Source organism: Euprymna scolopes, chromosome 4, assembly GCF_053919585.1.
Source record: "Euprymna scolopes isolate OS-2025 chromosome 4, ASM5391958v1, whole genome shotgun sequence".
In the NCBI taxonomy this organism is placed as follows: domain Eukaryota; kingdom Metazoa; phylum Mollusca; class Cephalopoda; order Sepiida; family Sepiolidae; genus Euprymna; species Euprymna scolopes.
Genome location: NC_136485.1, coordinates 85,689,582 through 85,709,374, shown reverse-complemented (window position 1 = coordinate 85,709,374; position 19,793 = coordinate 85,689,582).

Below are 19,793 nucleotides of genomic sequence, written 5' to 3'. Positions count from 1 at the left end.
TTCCAAATACAATTAAATGCACACCGGAATACATTTATTTGTCTTGTCACAAAAATACATAAAACTAACCTTTTAATCCTCGTTGTTGAAAGAGACATTTTATTTAAACGTTGAAAGGGAGGTTTAATTTAAATATAAAATGGGACGTTTTATTTACACATTAAAATAGATCTTTCATGGAGAAGCGTTGTATAAATATTGATGTGCTAATAGTAATACTTATTTTTTTATACAACTGTTTTTGAGAATTACGCTTAAATTTATATCATTATTGCGTTTCTGGTTATGGCATTATATTTTTGTTTCTGATGTTTAACAAGAATTGTATTTGGTAAGCTCACAAATATTAATTGAATATTTGTTTAAAGCCAAAATAAAAGTAGGTAAAGCTAAAAGAAATGTTTAAAGATCTTATTTAAAACAATGTAAACAGAACTAAATGCAGCCTCGTGCATTTTAAGAACGTCTTATCATTTCCATACTAATAAAAAGAAGAAAGAAACGTCTTATCATTTCCATACTAATAAAACTATCAGGTAAGACCATTTGTGTGTGAGTTATTTATTCTCTTCTCATCTACAGTACACAACGCAACAGAAAAGGTTACTACAACAAAGCTCTTTTCCTTTCATCACCAAGGCTCGGATTATTGTTTTACTCCACTCAAAAACAATAGCAATATCCTTGGAGGAGTCTCTGTTTTGACAAGCTATTAGAATTTACTTTCTCTTCAAATCTAAAATGTAATATATGTATTCAACATGTGGCTTGGATGGCCTCCGACTTACCCTAAGTATTATCAGGCCCACCTCACTGCCTTCTACTACTACTACTACTACTACTACTACTACTACTACTACTACTATTACTGTATGTCATTCACCTATTACTTATACATATAATTAGAAATGGCTGAAATACGCGTTCCCTTGACGAAACGTGGCCCAGTTTTCCCCGAAGAATCAATATTTTTAATTGTTTATATTAGTCATCCAGAGTAACGCCGATTAACAAAATACTAAATTTATGAGTGTTTGTTTTGTATTTTCTATTTTTTCTGACATAAAAACACATATACATACATACCTACATATATATAGACAACTATCCTTTATATACTAGATGATTTGTTCATGTCTGAATCTGTTCGTCTCTCTCGCAAAGAATGTCAAAATATTGCTATTTTGAAAGATTTGTGGAAGTAAGATGTGGTTATGTTTTCTATGTAAAGTTAACATGAAGTTGAATGAAGGATTTTTAGAGTTTCATGAATTCTACTGTTCTGACATTATCAATTTAAGTGTCTTCGAAGGCGTAGGGTTCAAATTAATGTCTTATATATTTCATCAATACTAGAGCTAATAGATTTGGTTTATTCGTTTCTTATTCGTGTATTACGTTTCTTGTGTAAGATGTTATTCTCACAACATTTCAACAAATGAAAACTCCAATATTATTCATGCCATGTCGCCAATCTTTCACGATAAACACCCGTCTAGCTGAAACCACTGTTTATAATTTTCGCCACTCTTTAACTGTGCCTAAATCAAAACGAAGATTCCTTGAACAAGGATTCTTTCCTCGAACTGTGGAACTCTCTTCCGTTTGCCTGTTTCCCAGATGACTACAACTTGGTTGTCTTCAAGTCCAACATAAACAAATTCTTGATGAACAGCCCTCTTATGTCATCTAATTTACCAAATTTCCATTACTAATTACGATATTATCCCATTGATTACTATATACTCAATAACCTTTATCCTCAAGTGGCCTCCGGGCCTTGATAAGCGGTCTCCTATGAAAAAAAACGTGTATTTTGTCGTTACACTATGGATCGTTGCGTAAGCACTCGTGTATGCATATTATATATATATATATATATATATATATATATATATATATATATATATAGCTTAATGCGTAAAAGGGAGAGAGAGAGAGAGAGAGAGAGAGAGAGAGAGAGAGAGAGAGAGAGAGAGAGAGTTCAATTCCACAAGAAAAGACTTATTTGGATAATGCCAAGCTCAACAATTATTATTGGAGCTTACACAATAAGACGAAAAGAGTATGAAATGAAGTCACAAAACTATATATTGGTAGGTATAGAATGGATCATTTATTGAATAATGGAATACAAGCAAAATTTGGGGTATAGGAGGGACTCTTTATGTCAGGGTATTTCGAAGCTTAATGCTTCTCATCAGAAGAGTAGAGAAGGTGCTAGGTAGCATGTGGAAGATGCGGTGTCTAGCGTAGGGTTAATTAGAGACGAAAAAGATTAAGAGGAATTATAGAATGTTGGGGGTGCTGTATTGAATTCTAAATAAATAAAGAAGCTTGTTATGTATAGTATGATATATAAGATTGTATATGGTCTTTAACATAGTGTTGAGTTTAAGGGGTATATGTTTTAGGGTAAAATTGGGGGTGTATTGTTGCTGCGTCGTAAAATTCTAACGGTTTGTGGGGTGTCTATTATCTATGGAGTGGTATTTTTGATAGGTGCAACCCAAACGGCAAATGCCGAATATAAAAACGCTTATAATTCTTATTTGGGATGGGGATAATGCAAGGTTGTAATATTGATTAGGTAATATTCGGCAATATTTTAAAGTTTCTTCTGTTATGATATAGGGAGTATGATTATAAGGGGGCAGTCGGAGGATAGGATGGCAATGTCTATGAGTGCGTTTAACTTGATGCAAAAGGTTTAAGGATACATATAGTTGGTAAGGGGGAAGAGTAAGGGGGAAGATCAAGGGGGCATTTACTACTTTTAAAAGTGGTAGTAATACCGCTTATATAATGAGAATGATAATAATAATGATAATTATAAAAATAGTAATAATAATAAAAATAGAAATAAAATAAAAGTAAAAATAAAGATAAAACGTAAAAAATAAAGGTAAAAAAATAGCTGTGATAAAAGAAATGCCAATGTTGAAGGTAACAACAATTAAAATGAAGATACGCGTAACGGATATGGTCGAAATGACAGGAATAATAATGGGGATTTATATAATAACATCAATTATATTGGAGACTATAATAATAATAATAATAATAATAATAATAATAATAATAATAATAATAATAATAATTATAGCGGTAAAAACAAGACAATAATAATAATGATAGTAATAATAGTGATAACAATACTACTACCACTACTTCCACTATCACCACCACTACTTCTAATAATAATAATAGCAATAATAATGATAAAAATGTTAATAATAATTACAAGGGGATGCGTAAAAGAAGGGGATACTGACAAGTGTGGAGTCAGAATAACAGGAAATACGGGATGAGGAGTGAGAGGTGAGTAGTCCCGTGAAAAAATAAAATAAAGTAAAATAAAAGAATATATATATATACACATATATACGCATATACACATATATATCCATACATACAAGCACAGAAAAAAAGGGGTGAGAATATATTGAAAGTAGATGTATAATTAGCCGGGAAAGCAGTAAGTACCCGAACAAAAAACATTTGTTTAAATTAAAGAATTTCTTCACTGGGAGAAATAGATTCAAGTGTCCACAATAAAACTTTAAATTTCTTGGAATCCGATTATAAAGGCCATCAAGTTTATGTTAAAGCAAGGCCTGAAAAAATGGAATACATACTTTGTCGTTTATTAACACGAGGGACAGGTCTATCCAGTCGGCGTAGCTACTTTTTGTAGTAGTTCTAATATCCAAGAGATATTGCAAGAAGCATGGTTTTACATCTGTCCGTTAAAATTCCATTTTTCTCCATTAAATTTGGTAATATTGTTAGGGTGGTCTTGCATAGATGCGCTGGTTTGGTGAATTATTTGTCCTCCTATTTTGGATGGCAAAAAACGGTATTTGTTCAACGGAGACTCTTGTGATGTAGTCTACTCGAAACTGAAAGGTTCAGCTGTGTTCAACCTAGTGAGATTATCAGTAGGAAAAGATGGCACGGAAGGAATTTGGAAGTTTGCGTGTGGGGGATTGGGAAGGCACTTGACTGATAGTCGGAAGGGGTAGAAGAGGGATGAAAATGTGTCTGTGTGGGTGACGGGGGTGGGTTGGGCTGAACCGGGGGGAGCTTATCTTAGGTTAATATTCGGTACATTTAAATGTTTTAAATTAAATCCCACTAGGATGAAGGGCTTAGTGTAAATTTAATAGAGGGGTCCAAATGCGCTGATTTTTTAATTATTTCTTATTTTGGGGGAGGGGAGCCTTGCCAGTGGGTGTTACGGGTGGTGGTTAGATTGTTCTAAATTTAGGTTTTAGGTCGTTGGCTCTGGGAGGGTGTTTCTCTTTTTCATTAGGTGTAGGTTTTAGATTGGTTAGGTTATATTCTTGTTGCATCGTGTGCTAATTGGTAATTTGGTTGCAATTCAATAGGTGGTATTTATGTATGGTTTTTCTAGGATATGGTCTGTTAGGCATATTTGTCTGAGGGCTTATGCTTAAAGTAGTTATATTGTTTATTATGCCTTGCCCTAATGAACCCTACGCTAGACGTCGCATCTTCCCCATGCTACCTAGCACCTTCTCTTCTCTTCTGACTTGAAGCATTAGGCTTCGAAATACCCTGGCATAAAGAGTCCCTCCTATCCCCAAAATTTTGCTTGTATTCGATTATTCAATAAATGATCCATTCCATACCTACCAATATATAGTTTTGTGACTTCATTTCATACTCTTGTCGTCTTATATATATATATATATATATATATATATATATATATATATATATATATATATATATATACTAGCAAAAGTATCCGTCGCTGACTGGGTTCAAAAACAGCTTACAGAAAATTGACTCTTATTTATAAAAGTATGATAGATTATGAAAAGGAAAAGTTGTAAAGAGATAGCTTCGAATTTGGGGGTATCAAAACCAAAGCAAAATATGATGAAAGCAAAAATAAAATAGATAAACCCCATAATTTATTATACCATACCTGTTCACACTGAAACACTTATCACAATATTCTGTCGATCTATATTAAAAAAAAACTTGTTAAACTTTGTGACATATTACCATTCTATGGAGATCAGGTGAGAACGAACACCCCATAATTTTATTATACCATATTTCTTCAAACTGAAACATAATTATCAAAGCATACTTAGACAGATAGATATGAAAAGTCTTTATTAAAGTTTGTGCCTATTTCAATTTTATGGATTCCAGCGCGAACGCAGACCCAACAATTTTATCATACCGTCCCTATTTGAGTTAAAACATACTTATCAAAGTATTCTTATGTACATCTATATCAAAAACACTTGTAAACGTTTTTTTTTTATTTTTTTATTTTTTTATTTCCATACTTTGTGGACCAGGCGCGAACGCAGACCCCACGATTTTAATGAACCACTGTTCTGCAGGATCAAACATACCCATTCATGTGTCTTGATTCATCTTCTATCATTATATGTAATCATTTTTTTAAAAAATAGTCAACCATATAGGAGCCTATTCGTGACCACATACACACACCTTTATATTATAGATAACGCGTATTCTTTGTAGCTTAATTGCCATATATATGTTTATAACAACGTATATATATATGTATATATATATATATATATATATATATATATATATATGTATATATATTGATCGCAGATATTCCCCTCTGGATCAAATTATCGGAGGTGTGGAATAACAGATGTCACATACAAATTTATTATGTTCAAACTATTATCCACCATCATATGTAACTTTAGAACGCCGTTTTATACACATTTATTCGTTTGAATTAAATCCTACGTTACATCTTATGAGAAACGTCATTATGATCGCTAATATCTTTAGAGTAAGTAGTTAACATTTTTCCCTCTAAATCTCCCACCGCGCCGATTCAAGACCGGGAAGATATATACACATTATAACTATATTGCCATGACACCTTACTCAACTGAATCATATACTCATAGGCATACAATTACCTTTCTACTTCCAGATTGAAACAATAATAATTTCTCCTTACTGAGAACGTAATAATCTATTATTGCAGAATAAACACCTTCTTATAGAAAACGACCACGTTAGACCTTTAAAAATATGGTCGCTCTCGCTATACAAAACAATAGTTTTATGATTATTAAACCAAATTTAAAATTATTAAGCGCTTATAATTATGAAGTTACGTACCCTCACATTTTCGCGCAACTAACCCCTACGAATAAAACAATCCGTGAAACAAAATACATACAATATACGGATATCATTGTTTCTTTTTCTTCTTCTTTTTGCTTACGATTATACTGAGAAAACAGACAATCGTGCCATTTCTTTTTGTTTGTTTGTTCCTTATTCGTATGCTTTTCGTTATTTACAGTTTTTCGATACCTATGCACACATTAACATCGCACATATACCCTCTACACACTTTTCTTTTAAAATGACAACTTTTATAGGTTTCCACTATGCTGATTCAGAAAATCTCATTTATATTTGGCGGATGCAAATAGTTTGAACAAATACAATTATATCCGACCGACACTGTCAAGGTTAAATTTGTGGTGCATATTCCGAAAGCTGTTATAAACATGGGGATGTTCACGGTGACCATTTCAAAAGCCGTTTTTACTATGCGGAGGTTGGGGTGTCTATTTCGAAAGCATAAGGAGATTGGGTGTTAAACAACAGCAACAACAACCACAACAACCGTACTTTAATTTTTCTAGGAGAGGAGAGGGACACACTTCCATCGGATAACGCCGATAAACGGGTCCTGTTAGTATATATATATATATATATATATATATATATATATATATATATATATATATATATCAGGTTTAAAAGAAAATTCTTGCAGTTTGTAATTTTTAAATTCAGATGAATATATCTTGGCTCAAACAGAAATTGTTGATCGAAATAAGCACCATAAGAATCAATACACTTTGCCAACGCAAAGTTAAGTTAGATAGAGCGAAAAACGCTCTTTAAAATTATATATAAAGTAGAGTTATTATAACGAAAACTTATTTGAAAATACATTATTTGATGTCAAAATTACAAATTTCGCAAGGCATTTCTTCTCTACTTTATATATATATATATATATATATATATATATATATATATATATATATATATGAAGCGAAAGAGAGAAAAAGAGACGAGAAAATGTTGCCTATTAGGTCACTCATTGAAGTCAGCTGAAATTTTTTGATCTCGGAGAATGGTGAATTTAAAACGAGTTAAATGTTAAAAAATGCGATACTATCCACATAAGATGAAACTCAATATTAGTTTTGACTTTGCATAGTCTATTTCCTTCCCACATTTCCCTCTATTCTTTCTCTTCATCTTTCTTTTTTCTTTTCTCCTGTTCTCTCTTTCTATCTCAAACTACTGGTTTTAATGCATGTGGTATAATATTTTTTATTTAGAATGGCCTGCACTATTCTTTTTCTTATTCTATTCTTTATTACCTTCAACTGCTGATGAAAATAAAGGGTGTTCTAGATAAGCTATCCTCTACTATGAGAGCAAGGCGTTAGAAAACAGAGTAGAGTGATAGATATACATTTGTAAATAATTATTATACGCACCCCTAATAATTATTATTAACAGTATTTTCATTATCATTATTAGTAGTGGTGGAGAGACTGGTAGTAGTATTGTTATTACTATATTTATTATTATCTTTATTATTATTGTCTTTTTTTACCATTATTACTACTATTATTATTATTATTATTATTATTATTAATTTTATTTGATATAGATGTACATAATAATACTTTGATAAGTATGTTTTAACTTAAATAGGAATAGTATAATAAGATTGTGGGGTCTGCGTTCGAAATAGGCACAAACTTTATTAAAGACTTTTCATATCTATCTGCGTAAGTATACTTTGATAATTATGTTTCAGTTTGAAAAAATATTGTATAATAATATTATGGGGTGTTCGTTCGCTCCTGACCTCCATAGAATGGAAATATGTCACAAAGTTTAACAAGGTTTTTTAATATAGATCGACAGAATATTGTGATAAGTGTTTCAGTGTGAACAGGTATGGTATAATAAATTATGGGGTTTATCTATTTTATTTTTGCTTTCATCATATTTTGCTTTGGTTTTGATACCCACAAATTCAACCCAAATTTACGACCCTTCCTTTTCATAACCTATCATACTTTCATAAATCAGAGTCCATTTTCCGTAGGCTGTTTTTGAACCCAGTCAACGACGGGTACTTTTGCTAGTATATATATATATATATATATATATATATATATATATATATATATGTTAAGTTATAAACATATATATGGCAATTAAGCTACAAAGAGTACGCATTTCTTACAAGAATGAAACGCAGAATATTCTGTGTAGCTTAATTGTTATATATATTTTATAACAAAACAATACCTTACTCTACCGATGTATTGAGCGCTGTTGAAATAAATACTAACAATTTACGCATAAAATTATATTTTCTTATATTTATCTATGTGATTAAATAAAGTAGTAGTCATATATATATATATATATATATATATATATATATATATATATAATTCACATACTACCGTGCTTTAATATATGGTTAAATGTTAGTTTTACTCATTTAGAACCGGTTTAAATCTTCACCGCTCACTCATTTTGCAACCATATTTCAAACAATTTTATATAGGCCACCTTTTAGATGTATTCTGAAATAAAAATGTTCAATTTAAAAAAAACACGGTATTTTAATATATTAATATAAATATTTTAATATATTAATATAAATGAGTTACAATTTCTATAACGTTTGTATTATCTTATACTTATAAAATTAAAAAAAACGTACATTTTGATTGATGTAACATTAATATTCGGTCTAACCCTATATATATACTTCATGATTAGATTACATATTTGCCTAAGTTCAATCCAATTCTTTGGTGTAGGGTTATGATTATCGCTAAGGGTACACGATGTCCAGGATTCAATTCCTGAAAGAGCCAGATATATTTTAAATATGTTTTCATATTTTTATAAAAGAATTGTGATATTTGATGTTCTCTCTGATAATAATTTTCCTGGACGTTTGTCGGAAACTAGATAATTGTTATAGCCGTACAAACATTTTCCTCCAGTGCATAACATAATCACACATACATAATTGCATGAATGTAGATGCCTTATAGCAATAACTTGAAAATTACAGCCAATTGTTTTAAGTATACGTTTTGATCGAACTACAGATCACTCATCGACCGTATAAATTATGTTTATCGAATTTTAAAATATGTTAGAATATTTATGATGCTACACTGCGTAATTTATATTATTAATCCATAATATTATAGCGGATTCAATTAAATTTTACTTTTCCCATACATAGCATTTATACAAAACTAACAAAACTATGCGAAGAGAGGCTGCTAGTATAATGCTATCCGCCCCAAAATGAGAAATTAATACGTAGTACGATATTATCATGATCACGTAACAGTTTCCAAATACTCCAAAAGTAGAAGGTAATGCCTTTTTTTGTATTTCCTAAAGCGTTACAATTGTTTTGTAACCATTTGGACTATTTCAAGTATTATATCATTTAAGATATTCCAAAATAGCTACTCTTCAAATGAAGAAATAGATTTGTTATACGTATATGAATTCATTCATAATCCCTTTTTAAGGGATTAAGCAGTTAGAATCACCTTCATCCCAATTTTTACATCTTATTTATTAAAAAAGAATATTGCATGCGAATGGATTATTTAACCCACTTCCGTATTTCTATTTTGATATGAAACTTCAACAATCCCTTTTATCTTTTAATATTTTTATAAAATATTTTAAATCATTTTTTTCAAATGTATTTATTTTATTAATTTATTTCCCCAATACTAATCTACAGCTGGATATTCTAGTTTCTATTTATATGTTTAACTATATTTTTCCCAGTCCGCCATAGTTTCGTATACATATTATTTACATGTTACGATCTACTAGTTAATGATTTTTTCCTTCACACATTATTTCTTAAGAAGGAATTATAATTAAAGCATTTATTTAAATATTATTAATTTAAGATTATATTCATGTCTTACTGTTTATGTCAATAATTTAAGTTTTATTATTATCTAAATATTATCTTTCTATTTTTTATCTTTAATATTCAGTAACCTACTCCCGTTATGTTATAAGGGAGATAACTCTTTGATATTTTGACTTTAGTATTTATTAACCGCCTTTGATTAATTTAAAACTTATATCAATTTAGGTTCAATTTCTTTTTTAGTTAGCTTCAAATTTATACTAACACCTGAATAATTTCAATAAAACAAAATAAAATAAAATAATCGAACATTATGTAACTGTGAGATATGGATCAAAATTAAATTGAACCTAAGTTTATATAAAGAGGATCAGGTAAGCACGATAAATTCAAAATCAAGCAAAGGCGATTAATAAATACTAAAGTCAAAATATTAAGGTAAGAATACATTTAATTTCGATAAATGATAAATAGTTTAAAAAAAATAGGTAAAGGAAGTAATCGCCTTTAAAACATAACCGAATTAAAATGGTTATTGGATAGTAAAGATTAAAAATAAAAATATAATGCTTAGATAATGATAAGATTTAATAAGTTAAATTTAAAACTTAAATCATTGGCATAAACAGTAATGGACGACAGTAAAATGTAATTAATAATGTTTAAAAAGTAGCTGAATAGTTGCTTGGTTCCCACCAGTTTTGGCAAATAGCAAAGAGGGTCCTGAACAGAAGCGTATGCTCTATCACAACCATCATCAATGGACCTGAGGTAATCTCATCAGCATCGGACAAAGCCAAAATCATTGCAAAGAACATTGCAGCTAGTTCTACCCTATGCAATCAAGGCCGTCAACCCCCCGTATTTTCTCCTGTATTAGAAAACACGCTATGTGATATACAAATATATGTGCGTGATGTTGCAAAGCTTATAAAAACCCTTGAATCCAGTAAAGTAACTGGTCCTAACGACATTCCAATTGTAGTGCTGAAACCAGAACTAACTCACATACTTACAAAGCTGTTTAAGCGTTTACTTAAGGAGAATTGCTTCCCAACACCCCAAAAACCTCATTAGTATGACCTGTCTTTAAGACTTCAGGTGATCGGTCAACTTCCTCTTAGTACAGACAAATAAGTCTCCTGAGCATCATGAGTTGCTGGAATCTGTGTTAAATAGAGAAGTAGTCAACCACCTCAGGAAAAAAAAACTTTCTTTGTTACATGCAATGTGGTTTCTATTCAGCTAGATCTACAGCAAATGTGCTAACGGTTATATCCCATAGGATTATCGAATCTCTCAACGGAGGCTTCCTTTCTAGGGCAATTTCTCTTGACATATCTAAAACCTTTGATATGGATAGCATAAAGGTCTACGTCAGAAGATCTCCGGCTACTGTATAGCTGGAAATGTCTTCTCAATTATTAAATCATTTCTCTCTGGTAGGTTCATTAGAGTAGTGGTTGATGAACAGAAATCAGAATTTCACAGTATTAATGCTGGAGTCTCTTAGAGATCCATCCTGGGCATGTTTTTCTTCCCGATCTACATTAATGATCTTCTAAATCACATGCTAAGATTATTCGCAGACATTTATACTGACGACATTACCATCTATAGCAACACATCAAATGATTAAGTTCTCTCTGAATCCCTCGTCTCTGATCTTGAGCACGTGGTATAACGGGGAATGAGGTGGCTGGTTACTTTTAATGCTTCTAAAACCACGCTTCTATTTTTACATCATAAACGTTCTGATCCCCGTCTGGCATCAATTGAAATGACTGGCTCTCGTCTTAGGGAGGCTCCATTTTTGACAAGCTTAACCTTTACTCCTGATCTAAAATGGAACACGTACCTCAAATCGGTTGTCAAGGTCGCTGTAAAAATGGTGGAATCCTTCTACCGCTCCAGTTCTCTACCTATATAAAAGTCAGATTGAGAAAATGTAAATAAAAACTAGAATTGAAGGGGCAGATCAGTATTTGGGAAATAAATCAATAAAATAAATAAAATTGAAAAAAATTATAAAAAAAACATTAAATCATTAATCGAATATGAAATACAAAATCGGGTTAAATAATCAATTCGCAGGAAATCAAAAGAATTTTTAAAAAATTAAATAAAATATACAAATTGAGAAAGAGGTGAGTACAACTGTTAAATCTTTTAAAAAAGGATTATGAATGTATTCATATCTGTGTAACTTATTATTTCGCAGTTTAAAGAGTATCTATTTTGGAATATTTTCAATGACATAATATTTGTAATTGTCCAAATGGTTACGAAACAATTGTAACGCATTAGGAATTCAACATATGATGTTCTCATTTTATATTTTGTTGTCTTGATTTTACGAAAATTATATATATATATATATATATATATATATCTTAATAAGGGCTCTAAATATTAAAAAATATTATATATTTAAAAAATGCTGACATTTTAAGAACTTGATGTTTAAATCTGTTGTTTGACTGCTACCTATGTAACTAATATCTAGCCTATTTTCATGCATTTACAAATCTTTTTATCGACAAGGTTTGCAAGTGAGTTTTGTATTTGGAATCTCTGACGTGTGTTTTTTCCCGTTTTTACATTGCTACATTGCCTTGGAGACAGAATTTTTGTATTCATTGACGTTTCTGTCCATTATGTGTGTTTGCGTCGACCTTAGTCCACGTAAATTCAGGAGGATGGACTACTTATGCAGGGGGTTGATCGATTCAGACATGTCCGTCCTGAGGAAAAAACATCTTATGCGTAACTAAAAAAGTAATTTGTATTAGCACCTGGAAAAGATTTTTCGACCAATTTATGATATATATATATATATATATATATATATATATATATATATATATATATATATATATATATACACATACATACATACATACGGAGAGGCATATATATATATACATATATATATACATATATACACAGGCATATGCATATGCATATATATATATATATATATATATATATATATATATATATATATAAATTACAAGGTCGCGACACCGGACATTGGACATGCTAAAACCACAAGTCATCGTCAGGCGACTTGAAAACGTTGCTTTCCGCAGAAGAAGTAACTCCTCATATAAAGAAAGGGAAAACTCAATTTAAGAAATATAAAACGTTTTAAAATTGAAAGGAAGATGGTTTATGTGACAAACTTCAGACATAAACATTAAGAGCAGAAAAAAAGGTAAAATGAAGAGAAAGAAAAAAGGGAAGAAAATAAGCTGCATTCACAGTTCTCAGTGTGGAGAAGGCGAGTTACTATGAATCATTAGAAAGTGCAATGAAAGAGTGAACGTGGGTAAACTATCTATAGAGGAGGAAGAGTGACGTGCCAAAAGAATTGGGTTATAGACGACGATATGTAAGCGAAACAGACACGTTATTAAGAAAGAGTAATCAAAGTAAATAAATCTTATGAATAATTAGCGAATTAAAAGCAAAATATAATGCAGTATACACACACACACACACACACATACAGTGATGATCATATTTATTGGCACGGTAAAATAAAAGTTAAATTTTGTCTAATAAATTCTAAAAAAGGGATTAAATTAAAGAAAATAACAAAGTATATTATGTATTTTTAACTGCCCTTTCCGATGCAGCAATCGGATTTTAGAAAAAATAAATAACAAAGGAACAACAAACATAATTGCAAAAAACCCTTGTTCAAAATTATGGGCACGGCTTTGTTTTTCTTTTAGTATCAGTATAATATCAATCAATTTCCGGTTTACGTGCTTTCTGAACTTTTTTATAGCCATATTATGCTTGTTTAACGCTAATTCAGTGAATAATTTTTTTCAGATAATTTTTAGATAGCGATTTATTTAAACTATTATAAGTGACTAAATTATAATTTTCAATCGCCATGGTTAAAACTAAGGAACACAGCGAAGACGTCAGGAAGCTTGTTGTAGCATGCCATACCAATGGGGAGGGCTATGATAAGATTTCAAAGAAGCTAAACCTTCCCAAATCCACTGTTAGAGCCATAATAAACAAGTTCAAATCGCAAGGCCACGTTATGAGTTTAGAGGGTAGAGGGAGAAAAAGGATTCTTTCCCCAAGAGATGAACGGAAAATTGTTCGACAAGTAAAACAAAACCCAAGGATCTCTGTTCGGGAGATTGTTGATGAACAGAGCACCTCTGGAGTGAATGTATCTCGACATACAGTTGGTAGAGTTTTGAAGAGAGCTGGTTTAAAAGCATGTCGTCCGAGAAAGACTCCCTTATTGAAGCCTATGCACCTGAAAGCAAGGCTAGCCTTTGCAAAACGTCATATTGATAAAGATGTTGCATTCTGGAAACGTGTTCTATGGACTGACGAAACGAAAATAGAGTTATTTGGCCATAATAAAGTGTCTTATATTTACAGAAAATCTGGCGAAGCTTTCCTGCCTAAGAACACCATACCCACAGTGAAGCACGGTGGAGGCAGTTTGATGTTTTGGGGATCCTTTGCTGCCTCTGGACCAGGGCGACTTGTTAAGGTCACAGGTAGCATAAAAAAGGAAGATTATGTTAAAATATTGGATGAAAACCTGAAAGACTCTGCTAAAGAGCTCTCACTTGGTCGTTGTTGGTGGTTCATGCAAGATAATGACCCAAAGCATTCGGCTAAACTGACTAAGAAATGGCTTGAGGACAATCATATTAATGTTTTGGAGTGGCCATCACAAAGCCCAGACCTTAATCCAATTGAAAATTTATGGAGAACATTAAAATTGAGGGTAATGCAAAGGAAGCCTAAGAATCTTATTCAATTGGAGGATTATTGTCAGGAAGAGTGGGCTAAAATTACTACTGAAGAGTGCAACAACTTGGTTGTAAACTATGAAAAGCGACTGAGGAAGGTAATCAAGGCCAAAGGCTATACAATTGATTATTAAATAAATCGTGCCAATAATTTTGAACAAGGGTTTTTTGCAATTATGTTTGTTGTTCCTTTGTTATTTATTTTTTCTAAAATCCGATTGCTGCATCGGAAAGGCCAGTTAAAAATACATAATATACTTTGTTATTTTCTTTAATTTAATCTCTTTTTTAGAATTTATTAGACAAAATTTAACTTTTATTTTACCGTGCCAATAAATATGATCATCACTGTATATATATATATATATAAGCCTGACGAATCCCTGCGTGAATGAAAAGCGGAATATTCGGTGTAGCTTAATTACCATATATATTTTTTATAACTTACTACCTAGCTCTTCCTATGTATTGAGCACTGCTAATTTAAATACTTAAAGTTTAAGCATAAAATTATACTTTCGTATATTAATTTGCGTGATTAAATGAAGAAGTCATATATATATATATAATACAGTAGTAAGTTATGAAAATATATATTACAATTAAGCTACACAGAATATTCTGCGTTTCAATCTTGTGAGAATTCGTCAAGCTCATACGGAAAGTTGTGGTTATCGCGCGTTTATATACACGCACATGCTATTGAATTTCCTAGTTAGTCACTTTAGGAATTAAAATGTGATTTGACATGGTGAAAATCCAAAAATTGGAAGAGAAGGTGCAGTTACCTTTATATATTTCCATTACGCCATATTGAATTTTTCACATAAAATTTATCACATTTTAATTCCTTTTGACGAATTGATTGTTGCTATTTCTTCTGATGAGTTAAGGGCATAATAGATTCACTAATTGACATAATAATTATGTGATTGACTTTGCGCTACGAAACAGATACAAGAATTGTATAAATCAACCGATTTAAAGGAATAAACTATAAGTTTATCAACATCATGGATTTTGGAATATAAGGTTTTGTCATTTATTCTATATTATGCTCTGTAATTACATTGAGCTTCTTATATAAGGATTGATATAAATAAGAAAAATATATTTCTACTCGAACCCAATAAACAAGGTTCGCTTTAGCTTTGCAGGCAATCGTTCATCCAGTAAGCTATCGGAAATTAACATCTAAATGGAAGCGAATATTTTAACAAAAAGTTAATTTGTGAATGATGCACGGAGCTAAATCATGGCCGTATTCTCAATTCAGAAATAGGACGCCTTTTAATTTTACTTAAAGAGGATTTATATACATACATTATATACATCTATCTATATACTTATCTAATTATTTCTCTCTTTCTCCCCCCTCTCTCTCTCTCCCTATATATATATATATATATATATATATATATATATATATATATATATATATATAGGGAAAGAGAGAAATAGAGACAAAATAAATCAGTGGTATTAAAATCACTACTATATAGAGAAAAACGACGCCTTACATCCAAGTTAGATATTTGATAGGATCCATAACTTATATGAGTGGGAATGCAAATCAGTAGAAACATCTGATTAAGTTATGGATCAGCTGAAACCAAGCGAACTTTTACATTTCGCATTGTGCGAGGCAAATCTATTTTGTGAACGGACAATAGCTTGATAGCCGGAAGGTGGCAATCTAATTCTGCTATTGATTAAACTTAAATAAGGATGAGCACTTATGCCCGGTCGCCATGCAGATGGATTACGTGATTCGTGTTAATGCGATATGTCCTGCTTAAATGAATACCTTCTGCTAGTGAGAGCGAACAATGAACCCGAAAGAAAGACTCGCGCGATGAAATCAGTCTTGCATTTTCACTTACCGCTTCAACAAGAAATCGATCGTTTCAAACATCGATCGAAATGTTCAGTTTACTCATCAACAATCAAAGGTGCGTTACACGTTCACACTGTCTCTATTTTATCTGTTGTCTTAGAAATACACAGTTGATAGAAGAAGGATTAACAGAATACGTAATTGTTTGAACGTTTTGAAGTTCGGATTATTGATGACAAGGCTTTACGCAAAGACCAAATGCTAATTCTGGTTGCGATATGTACATATTTACCAGACTGTACGCATCAATTTTTCAATATTCTAAATGATGTTAATGGTGACATTTCAGCTGAAAAGGATAATGATAGTCTAACACACAATATTATCTTGTCGTATTTTCAAAGTCAGACATAAATAGCATTTAAACTGACATCTCAAGTTTTGCTTCTTACTAACCAATTCTCATTTGTTCTTGACGTACCGTAAACGTAATCTACTTCGTAATTTTTTTTAAATATAACTCAGCCGGCTGATAATATGATATATTTCTATAAGTTAATATAATCCCATGGAACTATTTATATTTAATGAATAATGTTATAGGAGTCACAACAAGAACCCATTTCCTTTTCTGTATAAGTTTAAAAATCCAAAAAAATAACAAATAAAAACTGAATGAAATACCTGCATCCAAAACAGTATCCGAGAAGTAAGACTAGTTATAATAATAGGTGTGTGAATATCACATGGAATATATTGACCATCACCTAAGACGTTTTGGAAAAGGCAAAATTAGGTGACAGTATGAATATAATTCTGGAAAGTTAATGTATAAGAATCATTTAAAGTCAATTTTAATAAATATAAATTTTGAAAGTTTCCTGATACGCCGGAAAACAGTGGACCCACCTCTCTTCTGAGATGCACATAAACACCATAATAGAAAGTTATATTTTACCCGTGAATTTGTAGTTCAAATAATCAACTGCACATCTATCGTAACCATAGCGACCAATCTAGCTGCTGCTATATAAATATAGTAGCATCAATTACCGTAGATGTCGCCACATTTTAAAATCAGAATGAACGATTTGTTCCGTTATGTCAAAAATATAAAAGACAGTCGTATTATGAATGTCTATGTTATATATGTGATATTTTCATTTGTTTGAGAATCGATAACTTTTTGAAAATAGAAAGGGTAAATAAACACTAGCGACACAACTTTATTACAAAATTTAGATTGTACGAAAATTAATATTAATGAATAATTAATTAATAATTAATTAATAATTAATTAATAAGATGAGAACGAACATGAATAATAAATGTTTATGCTTGAAAAATGTAGGCTAACATTGGTGAGCAACTGCGTTATTGATTTCAAAGCTGCTTATTATTTAAAGCGTCTTGTATTGCTATTTCGCGGATAAAAATGTATGTCTTCGTCATGAGGTAAAGCGTTATGATTCACCTAAATATTTGTATCCACCGGCCAGTTCTGTCAGGGGAAAAGTAAAATGTAATGATTAGCTTAATTTACTCAGCCTCAGTGGAAATTAATTTTAACGTAAATCCTATGGTTAGAAACATGTAATAAAATGTGTTATGAAATTTAGTAAATGTGAATAAAGTCACCGAAAAATAAGCATTAGGGAAGCGAATGTTAACCAACAACTAGGTAAAACTGACAACCTGATATTTCGTCTATAACTAATTGGGCCTCTAGATTGACAACTAAATAAATAGAAAGATAGTGAGCAGGTCAGAATGGTAATAATGCATTTTGCACAGCTAATGCAAGGCATGTTAAAAAACTAGTTTTAAAACAACTATATGTATATTTGACAGATTACGAATTTACCAGTAACAATACGCAAACTATAACAATAAGACAATAATATTAGCCCCATTTTCAAACGACAAATCCGACGCAATCGGAGTTTAAGAACAGCTGAATATAAGTTAACGACCGCCCGAGAAAGAAAGATATTGATGCAGTTAGGAGATTGTTTGCTCTGAGATAGTATCGGCTCTTTTACTTTCGGTGAGCTAAAGGATATTTACGACTTTAGATGTAAAGACGAGAAAGGAAAACTTTGCATTCCGACTCTGAGCAGTATGGTATCAAAACATTTGAAATAAATCTACATTTAAAAATGTAAAAAAATATGACTTTATTGTATTTATTGTAACTTTGCCCTGAATCTTTACGCTTGAACTGTTGCTATTTTAATTATATATACGTTTTGTGGACTAGAGTAAAACGCCCGTTTAAAGAACTGCTTCACATGCATTGGATGTATTCAAAACCCACCCTTTGCCTGATATATTGAAAATGATGTTTGTATATCGCTTGCGAAGATGATCGTGATCATGCTATTGTTCTGTAGGTTAGAAGATTGCTTGTTAGACCAATCTGAGCTCTGAATTATTGACGACATGTTTGGACACCTACTTAGTAATTATGTATCAGAGGTGTTGACTGCTCTGTCTTTTCTAATGTCTCGTTTTCTCTTGCGTTCTTCATTGCTTACAGATTTAGCAATCGTAACATTTTATGAGTTGCTGCACGCTAAGAACATCTGTCCTGGGTTAGTTTGGTTAGATATTTCTAACTCATAGAAAAAAAAAATTAACCCAAAAACTAACCCAAGATACATTGATACACAATAAGTTACATGCACGTTTATTTACTCTCGCAATGATAAAGAAGTATGCACTTCATACATACATTTAAAGACACGCATTTGTGTATGCATATACCCAGTTAGTAACATATGTGTTGTGTTTTGCTACCATGACTACTCGCGTCGTCGACACGTTTCGAACCTTGAATCTAAAAAAGGAAGTGTTAATATGCCACAAATGGCGTTTTAGCCCAAAAAAGTAAAGTTAAAAAATGAAAAATTGTCTAGTTATCACACACAATACACACAATATAAAATAAGGTTCAAAGTAAAAAAAAAAAAAATAACGTGTCTAGTCTATTACAAAAGGAGAACAGAAAAATATGCATACCACTTTCTTTTTGTTTTAATTTGAAATTAATTGCGCGTGTAATTGTGCTGATGTGTGACATGCTTGTTTTTAACTTGAATTATTTTGATGGGAAACGAATTTCACATACGAATGATGACTTATT